Source organism: Zonotrichia leucophrys, chromosome 2 (assembly GCF_028769735.1).
Source record: "Zonotrichia leucophrys gambelii isolate GWCS_2022_RI chromosome 2, RI_Zleu_2.0, whole genome shotgun sequence".
NCBI classification, from domain to species: domain Eukaryota; kingdom Metazoa; phylum Chordata; class Aves; order Passeriformes; family Passerellidae; genus Zonotrichia; species Zonotrichia leucophrys.
This window is the reverse complement of record NC_088171.1, coordinates 54,725,285-54,736,077: the sequence shown is the minus strand read 5'-3', so window position 1 is coordinate 54,736,077 and position 10,793 is coordinate 54,725,285. Positions and strand designations below refer to the sequence as shown.

Genomic DNA, 10,793 nt, shown 5'->3' with positions numbered 1-10,793 from the left:
CATCTCTTTGGACAATTGTGGCCAGCTGTCCCAGCTGTGTCCCCTCCCAGCTTCTAGCATGCCCCCGGTCTCCTCCCTGGTGAGGCAGTGTGAGAAAAGGCCTTGAGGCTGCATAAGCACTGCTCAGCAGTAACTCAAACATCCCAGTGTTATCAACAGTGTTTCCAGCAAAAATCCCAAGCATAGCCCCACACTATCTACTGCAAAGCAAACCAACTCTACCCCAGCCAAAACCAGCACAGAGCAGAACTAGGATTATATGAATTCCAATCCAGCAGTCTGTCACTTAAGACCTGGAGTTGTACTGCCTAACAGCAGGCACCAAAATAAACTTTGTCATATCAGATTTTCCTGCTAGTTTTCAGAGAGAAAGGGAGATCTGACACCCCCCAACAGCAGATGCACCACTGCCTCAAGGCAGCCATCACTCAGTTGTGTAAAGTGGGAGCCACATCCCAAATCTGTCCTTACGCATGCCAGTTGTATACCTCAAGAGCAGTATGTCCTTAGAAGCTGACTGTTCCTTACACAACAGCACAGAAAAGCACACAAAGTTACAAACTTGAGGAGTATGAGTATGTTAATAACTAGTCAAGTAATTGTTTAACATATTCTTCACTCATTGTTACTTATGTTTTCCCACAGCTAATGCAAACTGAAGGTGGATAAAAGCTTCTAGCACTTTCCTTTTATTGGGAGGGGTGATTCTGCTCAGAATACATGTGCATTTGGGCTAGGTGATTTCTTTTCAACTGGCCTGCTACTTAGAAACTCCATTAATTCACAAATACATTTTATGCATCTTTACACACTGGTAAAAAATGTTGTCTAATAAATTTGAATTTCTTCTCTCTAAAAGAGAAGAAATTAACCATAATACCAGGAAATCCTACCTCCATGTATTGATTTCAGTTCAGCAATACTTCACAACACAAAGGCTCATACACCCACAGACCCAGCAGATGCCAGGGTAATCAATTCTGGGCTGAAATAGGAGGGTGCCCTCAAGAACCAGTAAGTGGTTTTGTTCATTTACTCTTTTGTCCCTTTGAAAAATTAAGTCTCTTTCACCCTGGAAGATTTATTGAGCACTTGAAGGAAGAATGGATGTTTTATGCATGATAAGATGGTTTTAGAAAGAATGTGGTTCATTTATTCAAGTCAACAGAAATCTAAGATAAAATTACAGTGTTAAATTATGCATAGTTTATATAGAAATTGTGTGCTACTAAATGTGTTCTAAAGGGAACAAGTACTTTTTGCTCTGTGGGAAAGGAAGTTGCACATCAATGTTTTTCCCAAAGTTTCAGACATGTTTTGTCTGACATGTCCACTGTATCTTTAGCTTTTTAAGACAAATGGAATATTTGTCAGTTGATTTCTTCATTGTATTAAGGTACATAATGCAAATACTGCTAGCACACAATTAATTACATCTCTACCTAATTTTTCTTCATCATTTTTCCCTTCAAGTATTTTATGTGCAGAGCTGTAATAGCACATATGCTAACACATAACAAAGGACATTCATTATCTACACCCTTTATAACCACATTGCAAATGTCTACTACACAACCTGTATGGTTTTAGGTCTCGGTTGTAGCATTTGAACACCAGAGAGCAATTCAAACCTCTTGTTGCCTCGGGCTGAGTCTTGTACAGACAATGGAGTGAAGTAGCTGCAATACCTACTCTCCTCTGACCATTTGCTTCCTTACATGGAGGAGCCACAGTCATGCCATAAAATATTCCAGGTGCACCAGAAATGCTCGCACTATGGTCACTTGTTAGCAACTGGATAGGAATTATTATTGTAGTGCATTTTCATAGAAATATTTCTTTTAGTTTTGGGTTAAAGGGTTCCTTTTTCCACTTGGTTTAGGTAAGGTGCCAGAGGACAGATCCAAGCAAAAAAATGGAAGGTATACTATAAACTGTTTTTTTTCACTGTAAAGTGAAGAGCAGGTTCAAGACCACCTGATGAAACTGAATAGCCACAAGTCTGTGGGGTCTGATGAGATGCATCCCAGGGTCCTGAGGGGAGTGACTGATGTTGTTAAGACATATTTGGGAAACCCTGGCAGTCAGGTGAAGTGCTCAGTGATTGGAAAAAGAGAAACATCATTCCTATTTTAAAAAAGGGAAGAAAGGACAACCCAGGGAAGGACATACCTTCCCCTTCCCTTTCCTGGGAAGACTGTGGAGCAGATACGCATGGAAAAATGTTAAGCACATACAATACAAGGAGATGATCCAAGACAGCCAATATGGCTTCATTGAAGGCAAATCATGTCTGACCAGTCTGGTGGCCTTCCATGATGGAGTGACAGCAACAGTTGACAAACAAAGACTGACAGATGTCAATTACCTAGACTTCCGTCAGCTGGTCCCACATGGCATCCTTATCTCCAAACTGAAGACACGGATTTGATGTATAGAATATTCAGTGGATAAGGAACTGGCTGGATGGATGCAGCCAGAGTTGTGGTAAGTGCTCTCATGTCCAAGTGGACACTGGTGATGGGTTGTGTCCCTCAGGAGCCTGGCTTGGTACCAGGGCTCTTTAATACCTTTATCAGTGACACTGTCACTGGGACTGAGTGCACCCCAGCAAGTCTGCAGACCCGTGAAGCTGAATGGTGGGCACCACAGAAAGAAGAGATCATATCCAGGGGGAAAACATGAGAAGTGAGCCCATAGGAGCCTCAAGTTCAACAAATCCAGGTGCAAAGTGCTGCACCTGGGTCAAGGCAATGCCAGACGTGAGTCCAGACTGGGAGAAGAACTTTTTGAGAACAACTGAACTGAAAAGGACTTAGAGAGTTCACTTGCAGCCCAGAAGGCAAATGGTATCCTGGGCTGTATTAAAAGAGGGGTGGCCAGCAAATCAAGGCAGGTGATTATCCCCCTCCACTCTGCCCTCATGGGACCCCAAGTGGAGCGCTGTGGTCAGATATAGAGTCCCTAGCATAAGAAAGATGTGGACCTGCCAGAGAGAGTCCACGAAAATAGTCAGAGGACTGAAGCATCTCTCCTACAAAGGCTGAGAGAACTCAGGTTGTTCAGCCTGGAGAAGAGAAGGTTCTGGCCAGAGCTCATTGAAGCCTTCCAATACCTAAAGGGTAAAAAGAGCAATGAGCATATTAGTGATAGGACACAGAGTAAATGGTTGTAAACTAAAAAATTAGATTTAGATTAGATCTTAGGAAGAAATTCTTTATTTTGAGGGTGGTGAGGCACTGGAACAGGTTGCCCAGAGATACTGTGTACGTCCCATCCCTGGAAGTGTTAAAGGCCAGCCTAGATGGGGCTCTGAGCAACGTGATCTAGTGGGTGTCATCTTGCCCTTGACAGGGAGTTTGGAATTAGATGATCTTTAGGGTCTCTTCCAACCCAAACCATTCTATGCAAAGGGGCATTTCCAGAGAGTGAAACAGCTGCTACCAACATCTGGGTAAGTACACTATATGTCTTACAGGGAAAAGGTTATTTTGGACTAGCTCTAGTATTGAAGGAATAAGGAAGTACTGAATGGCTGCAGGCATCAGTATTAATGAGACCTTAACTAAGACTCACCCAGTCTTTTGCAACAGAGGCATTCTGAAATACGTACTAAAAAGTAATACAGCACAGAGATACTCAAAGGGCTGCAGAAGTTGAGCCAGGATTTCTTGAGATCTCCTAAATCATTATTTGTACAGGATCACACAAAGACTCTTCCAACCTTTTTGTGGTCTCATGAAAAGTCTAATCATTGATACCATGAAAACTTTTCCCTGTCATGAAATATCAAAAATATTCTATTTTGGACATTTGGTTGACTCAGTGTAACTAGCTTTCCTTTCCTCTCCTCCTTTTTTCCCTGCCCTCTCCATTTAACAGAATCCAATATTTCTTTGTGTAAATGGATGTACTTTGATATTTTAATCAGAATTAATTGCATCTGGATTGCTATCAGTTTCTCAAACTCTCAGGAATTTGCAAAAATTAGCTTATGCTGATATGTGAGACCAACAAATCGAAATTCTAGAGGAATATGGACTAAACACTAGCTAAATTATGTCAAAATGTCAAGAATTTCAGAAAACAGAGCACAGAGAACAATGAAGATTTTTAAGTGCACCTGCTTTGCAAGCAAAGTGCAATGCCTCCATGAGGTGAACACCGAGGTCAAAATTTTCATCTGAGGTGATAAAATCTGGAATTTCCAGACTTGGAAACTACCTTCAGCCAAACAATTATGTGGAGGAGGGGATGCTTCAAAACAATTTGTATTGCCTGTGAATGGTTATAGTGTGAAAAACAGACACACACTGACCAGTCAGTTTTGATATAAGCATATTATGCTTAGGTTTCATTACATCATTTACACCATGAGTTTAAATCATGTTGTGCTTGCACAAAGCTCCTCTTGATGCCCACAATTTTGCAGTAAAAGATACAGTTATTAAGGCACTCGTTATTATTATTTGAATGATTGTAATTAACATGGAAATGCTCCTATCTCCCTGTTCTGTTTGGCCTCTATAAAATCCTCTATGCATGGAGTAGTCCATTACTCCATAAAATAAAAACTCTTAAGAGGTTCACTGCTTCATGTTTCCTTCTGCCAGTGATCGTTTTCCTTAAACTAAGTATATTAAATGCTTTCTCAACTTACACTTGTGCCCTGCGGAAAGCTCCACTAAAAATAATTGTGTTTATAAACCTAGCGACAGATGTCGGGAATTTATCTCCTTACCATGGCAGGACACGCCCCCTCTATTCTCCAGATGGGGGATTAGCTGGGCAGAAGGAGGGACAGACATGGAGCTACAATGTTTCCTCACTATTTCCCTTAAGGGTTTCGGCTGAAACAAAGGACGAGATGCAGGAAAGGAAAGCAGCTCTGCCGTTTGAGGCTCGGGGTTACGGTGCGGCGCGACAAGCGAGACACAGCTCCACACGGGAATGACCCGCCCGGGGAAGGCGCCGGCGCTGGCCCGCCCGTTACCGCCCCCGCCGCGCCCCGCCTGGCCCGGCCCCGCCCGCGCCTCACACGGAAGCAGCCGCCCCCTTCCGGGAACCGTGTCCGGCCGTGCCCCCACCCCGCTCAGCCCTGCTCCTCCTTGGCCGGCACTGCGCCTGCGCACCTCGGCGCCCGACAGCGCGCTCCGCCCGCGGGGCGGGCACGGCGGGGCCGCGCCCGTGACGACGCTGCGGCCCCTGCGGCGCTCCCGGCCCCGCCCCGCGCCGGCCGGGCCCGCCCTCCGCCCCGGGCCGCGCGCGCGCCGCCGGCCGTGCGCGCGGAGGCGGCGCCAGGGCCTCACCTCGCGCGCTCCGCCCCTCCCCGCGCGCTCCTCGAGCGGGCAGCGGTGCGCGCGCCGCCGGCACCACGGCCGCAGGTGAGATGGGGGCGCGCGGCCGGGCCGGGCCGGGCCGGACTGCACTGGACTGGACCGGACCAGACCAGATCAGACCAGGGTGAAGCCGCCGCCACTGCGGCCGCCGGGGCTGGGGCCGGGGGGAACGCAAGGACCCGGCTCCGCCCGCGTCGGGAGAGCTCCCCGGTGTGGGGGAAGCTGCCGTGCGGGCGGGGGCTTCCGGCGGCTCCGTACCCGCCGCTCTGCGCCGCCCGGGAATTAGCGTCGGGCTGCGGCTGCCGCCTCGCCGTGCCCGACTGGCGGTGTGCGCCTGGCGGCCCCACCCCGGGGTGTGGGGACGGGCGGGCGGCGCCCCGAACCTCCTGCAGGGGCCTGGTGGCCGCTCCCTGAAGGTTACGGGCGTCGACCTTGGCGACCTCCGGCCGCAGCCCGCCCGGGCGCGGAAGCGGCGGGGAGGGGGCGGTGGGGCCGCGGCGGGGTCCGGCCGCCTGTTGCGGCGGGGGGCGGGTGCGGCTTCCCGGGGCTGCGGGGCGCCCGCGGGCGCCGCCCGTACCTGCGGAGGGCGGGGCGCGGCCGCACCCGAACAAAGGGGCCGCGCCCCGGGGCTGGCGGGGAAAGGCTCGGGGCGCTCGCCCGGCGGGACCGGGCGGCGGCTGCGGCGGCGATTCCTGCCCCGGCCGGGTGCCGGAGACCCTGCGCGTGAATGTGGGCGCTGCGGTTTCTAGGGTGAGTAAGAACAGGGCTTCTGTAACATTTAATAGCTGCCCGCTTTCATGTGCTGGGCTTTTCTGTAGTCACTGATAACTAGATCTTGTGTTTGCTTGTGACACAAGGGAGAAGTACGAAGTATGCTATTAAGTTCCCCAAATGAAAGAGCCTTTCGATGCTCACCTATTTGGTTAGGTATGCGATTTGGTGTTTGCTGTTGGGTTTCGTTTAAATGGAAGTTAATAGCTTCAGCTCCTTCTCCTTAATTGAGTCTTTAAAATGAAAATGTGAAGTGGGCCATAGGTATCCCAAGAGCCACCTGAAGAGTGATCTGTGTGTTTGTTTTGTAGCATCCCCAAACCGTCCTGGCAGGAGGACTGCCAAAATGTTTTTATTTCAGACTCAAAATGACCCTGATACTTTGTTTCATGCTTGCATTTCCAGTTCTTATTGGAAAGAGACTTGCGTTCTGCACTGCAAGACATTACACTTCCATAAGTCCAAGCAATATGTGCCTCTGCTGGTGTTTCAGTTCAGATACAGTTTTTTGTTCAGATCTCTCCATAACCTACCAGTTGTTCTTTGTCTTTTCCACTGAAAGTTAAACTGAAAAGAGAGGAGCTCCTGAGAGAGGGGCTGCACTGGGAGAAGATCCTGCTCTTCTGTTAGTTTTCAGGGTAATTAGTAGTGATTATACCTGGATTTTTAATTAAAAATCCACTTCTTTTCGGTTGACTTAATAATCTAATAGCATGTACCTCAACATTTAAGTCCTGAGAAACTGTGAGCATTCTTATTAGAGTGAAGAATAACTGTTTGATATGTCAATCTCTGATGTAGATTTAAATCCTTCATTCTGTGCTTGCATGACAGTTTGTCAAACGTTTTTTGTGGAAGCCTCTAAATGGTGGAAATTTGAGAAATTGATAGTGCTAGTCATGTTTACCCTTTATTCTTTTCTACATAAATATGTGAATATGACATAGTGTTCCACAAAAATATCAAAAAAAGCCTTCAGTCCACTGCATGAGAGGTCAGCTGTGAGGTTAAATAAGCTGTGTTGCTGGATAGTGAGTCTACTATTCCACTATTGCAAATTCCTTGATCTCAGTCTTTCCTTTATAGTGCTCTTTTGAATTTGAGTGAGAGAAAGATTACAGACATCCTAAGGTGAAGTATTTTGAGTTGAATGTTCTTTGACATTGTTGTAATAATGTTGTCTTTTTTTTTTTTTTTTGGACCTTAAGGAATCTTTAGCAATGAAAGTGAAAACTGGAATGTGTCCTAGCTTTGTAAACTCTGTCACCTGTGGTCACGTACTCTTGGATAAATAACCCACAGAAATAGAGGGCTGGTGAGGGGAAGGGATGGGCTGGGGAAAGTGGGGCAGGGAGAGATGTGGTTGTGAGGATAAAGCAGTGCTGGCTAAAGGTGACCAAGGAGGAGCACAAGACTGTTAAATAAGTGTAGTTGGAGAACTTGCCGTGGTCCATATATGTTCTGTATTCAGACTGACTTCTAGTTCCCATAAGAACAGTTGTGTTCTTAACCTCAGTTACTAAGTCATGCACCAATATCCCTGTATCTACTTTTTCTGAGGCATTATCCTGAAACAAAGATGTTCCATCTAAGAAGTGGTTTTGCTCCTGTTAAATTTCAAGTGTATCTGATTTGGAAGAAGATAATTGCTGAGGCAAAAGATGCTGCTATCTTAGAAGCTGATATATGGCAGTCTCAGATGTCAAAGGATACTGTAGATACAGTGTCTTCTTATGTGAAAAGTTGTTTAGGCACTTCATTTCAGCCAACAACAGCTTTTTTTTTTTTTCTGCAGTTTTACAACTGAAGAAGAAATAATTATATGAGAAAAATCTTTTAACTTTGTGATTAGATTTGGTTGCTTTGCCGTCCTAGCAAGTAGTGTAGGATCTAGTGGTCCTGGGAATCAGTGTCTGATGTCTTCTTCTGGGAACACCCCACCCCCTTGAAAGTGCTTATAGCCAGCTTCCAGTAAACTTCTAATGGCTCCAAGCTATGGAAATTACTTTGCATCTAAATTGAAATCTGTTTTATGTGAACAAGGTAGTTTGGTAGGCTAGTGACAGCATTCTTGTGAACATATTGTGGGCTGCCTGCCTCAAACACACAATTACAGGACAACTGTGTTAGGCTTCCTTTCTACCTTATGAAGAATTTATATGAGGAACCAAGAAAATAGAACAGTTCTTATTGTGTATGTCCACTAAATGTTCTACAAAATATTTTGCATTTTATAACTTGCTAAGTAGGGAAGAAACTGTTACATTTTATTAGTCTGTTGCAGTACTTAAAATTAGCTCTCAGGATAGTTATAAAAAGTTATTTTTAAGGCTTACTGTCTGCAGAATCTGAAAATGGTCATAGTCATTGTGGATATAAATAACTTAGAGCTGCTTTATAGCAAATGTACCTTGCAGAGCAGGGGATCATTGAATCCTGTTTTACTACTTGTCCTGTTTTCTTAACTCTTGTGAGTCAGAGCACCTAAAGCCCAAGGATTTATCAGTGGTTACAGCTATGTGTTGAATCCCTTTGGTAGTTGTGCAAACCCTAATCACCAGGTTAGGCTTGTAGGTTAGAGCTTTAGGGACTCTTTACAGCAGAAAAAAAAATCTGTAGTTCCCATAGAAAAAACAATATGAGATTGAAAGGTAGGAATAAGTAGGAAAGAAATGTAGTATAGATTAGGTAATACTGCCTTAGAATGAACCATTGAGAGAGTTCATTGCCTTTGCCCAGAGGAGGGGCTTAGTATTTACTAGTCATATTTTGTTTGGGATTTGGTTTGTCTCTGTCAAAATTTCCAGCACCTTTGGGACAATAGATTGGCAACACTGAAGTGTCCATGCTTTGCACAGAGGGGTAATACTGGAGAAAGGTGTGTTGGAGATGTTAAATGACTTGGGCAGTTACTACAGAGAATTCAAAATAAGCCATGCTGTAATCAGTTTGTAACGGAGAGGAGCCAAGAATGTAAAGAAGGTAGAACAAACAAGAGATGTAGAGCTGGTTGCATGGTAACTCTGCAGTTGTTACTTTAGTGGAATTGATGATGCTTATTTTGTGATGTTGGCTCCTTAGTTGAAGTAATTATAATGTACATTGAATTCCTACCAGTAAAGTTCATGCATTGTATGTATGCATAATGCATTGTGTTTTTCTGTATAATAGTGTGTTTGCATCATTTGATGCAAGAGTGTGGAAATGTCTGGTGCAGTGGCCCACAAGGTTTCATTAAAAATTGGCATGTAAATATACTGTACCAGCAAACAAGTATTTCTGCAAATTATGGAAAATGCTATTTATGAAGGTGCTTTGCACCTATGCTTAGTAGGGAGGCAGGAGGGATCAGCCATGCATTCAGGCATTGGTACCTGTTTCATTTTATGGTCTGAAACACTAATTTAATAACCTTCTGTTCTGCTGTAAGACTTGATCTTTAACTCTGATCATTGTTTCTGAGAGTCTGACAATGCTGTATGCATAGCACCTACACACAGGCAGCCAGAAATGTTTTTGTCAACATGAAATAGATTGCAGTAAACATGGAAGTCTTGCAAAAATGAAACATCTGTGAAGAAAGTGAAAAGCCAGCTATGTGTGGAACAGTCCATCTCTTTACTAGTACTCCCATTCAAGCCCGTCAGGCAGTGTAGAGTAAAGGAGATTTGTCATTTCAAGATGTTGCAGAGTAGTCCTGTTGGTATAGCTGGGTGTCCTGACGAGGCTTTTAACACAGAAGTAGTTCATACCAGCAACACTTTGTCCTCTGGGATTTATTTCAGATCTCAAAACAGAAGAAATGATACAGTCAGGAAAACAATGTTAATGTGCCAGACATTAACATCTGCGGGCATGCTGTCTCAGTCACAAAACCCACACTTGATGGGTGAGGGCATGCAGTGTGAGGGGTTTGAATAGATGAACCCCAAGGCCTTACTCAAAACAACTCATCATTGACCATCTGTCCCTGTTACCTTTGGAGATCAAAGTAAGCAAAATCACTGAATCCAGTCACTGAATCCAAGTGACTTTTGTGTGAAAGCTATTTTGGGATGACACCTCTAAATCACAAAGTTCTTGCACACTTAAACACCTGAATTAATTTTACCTATGTAGTGTAACATGCACATAAGCTTCATTCCAATCCTCAGAACACTTGTATTTTAAGAAATAACACTGCACTCTTATGAGAACTGGTTTTTATAAGGTCAAAATTTATAATGTCCAAATTAAAAGTTCATTGCTATGCTTCAGTGACTGGTCAGTAGAGTCATGACTGGTGGCTTAGTGCACTTTATCACAACTTGAATTCTCTGATTTTTTAATAAATTAACATTTTTTAAGTTGTTACTGATTTGAAAATGAATGTGAAATTTATTTTACATTGATGTAGTTTACATATTGAAGTCAATGATACAGCACGGGTCTTTATGAGTGTGATTTATTAAAGCATCTTTCTGTACTGGTCCAGATTGCATATTTTTTGTCTGCTGCTGATTAGACCTGATGGCTTTGAGGTTCCAGGCTTCATATTCAGTAGAAGTAAAGTATATAATAAATCAGGGAAACTTAACCTAGAAAGAAAGCACTGTGTTCTGGAGTCCTTCTCTATACAGTCCAGTATTGTCACTCAGAATTTAAGGAGCAGATGCATTAGACTAAATATCAGAAACTGCTTTC

At 44.4% G+C, this 10,793-nt stretch overlaps 1 protein-coding gene across 2 annotated transcripts in view; it reads left to right on the top strand.

Moving 5' to 3' along the window:
• Window positions 1-5,247: 5,247 nt before the first annotated feature.
• The window catches only part of RALA (RAS like proto-oncogene A), a 30,269-nt gene continuing 24,723 nt past the window's right edge, over window positions 5,248-10,793 (top strand). The window contains exon 1 of one of the 2 annotated variants that reach the window (XM_064705040.1): window positions 5,248-5,384. The gene's annotated coding sequence lies outside the window, so the exon portion shown is untranslated. Of the gene's footprint in view, window positions 5,385-5,944; window positions 6,090-10,793 lie in introns of those variants that run through there. The other variant, XM_064705041.1, reaches the window with a different exon arrangement.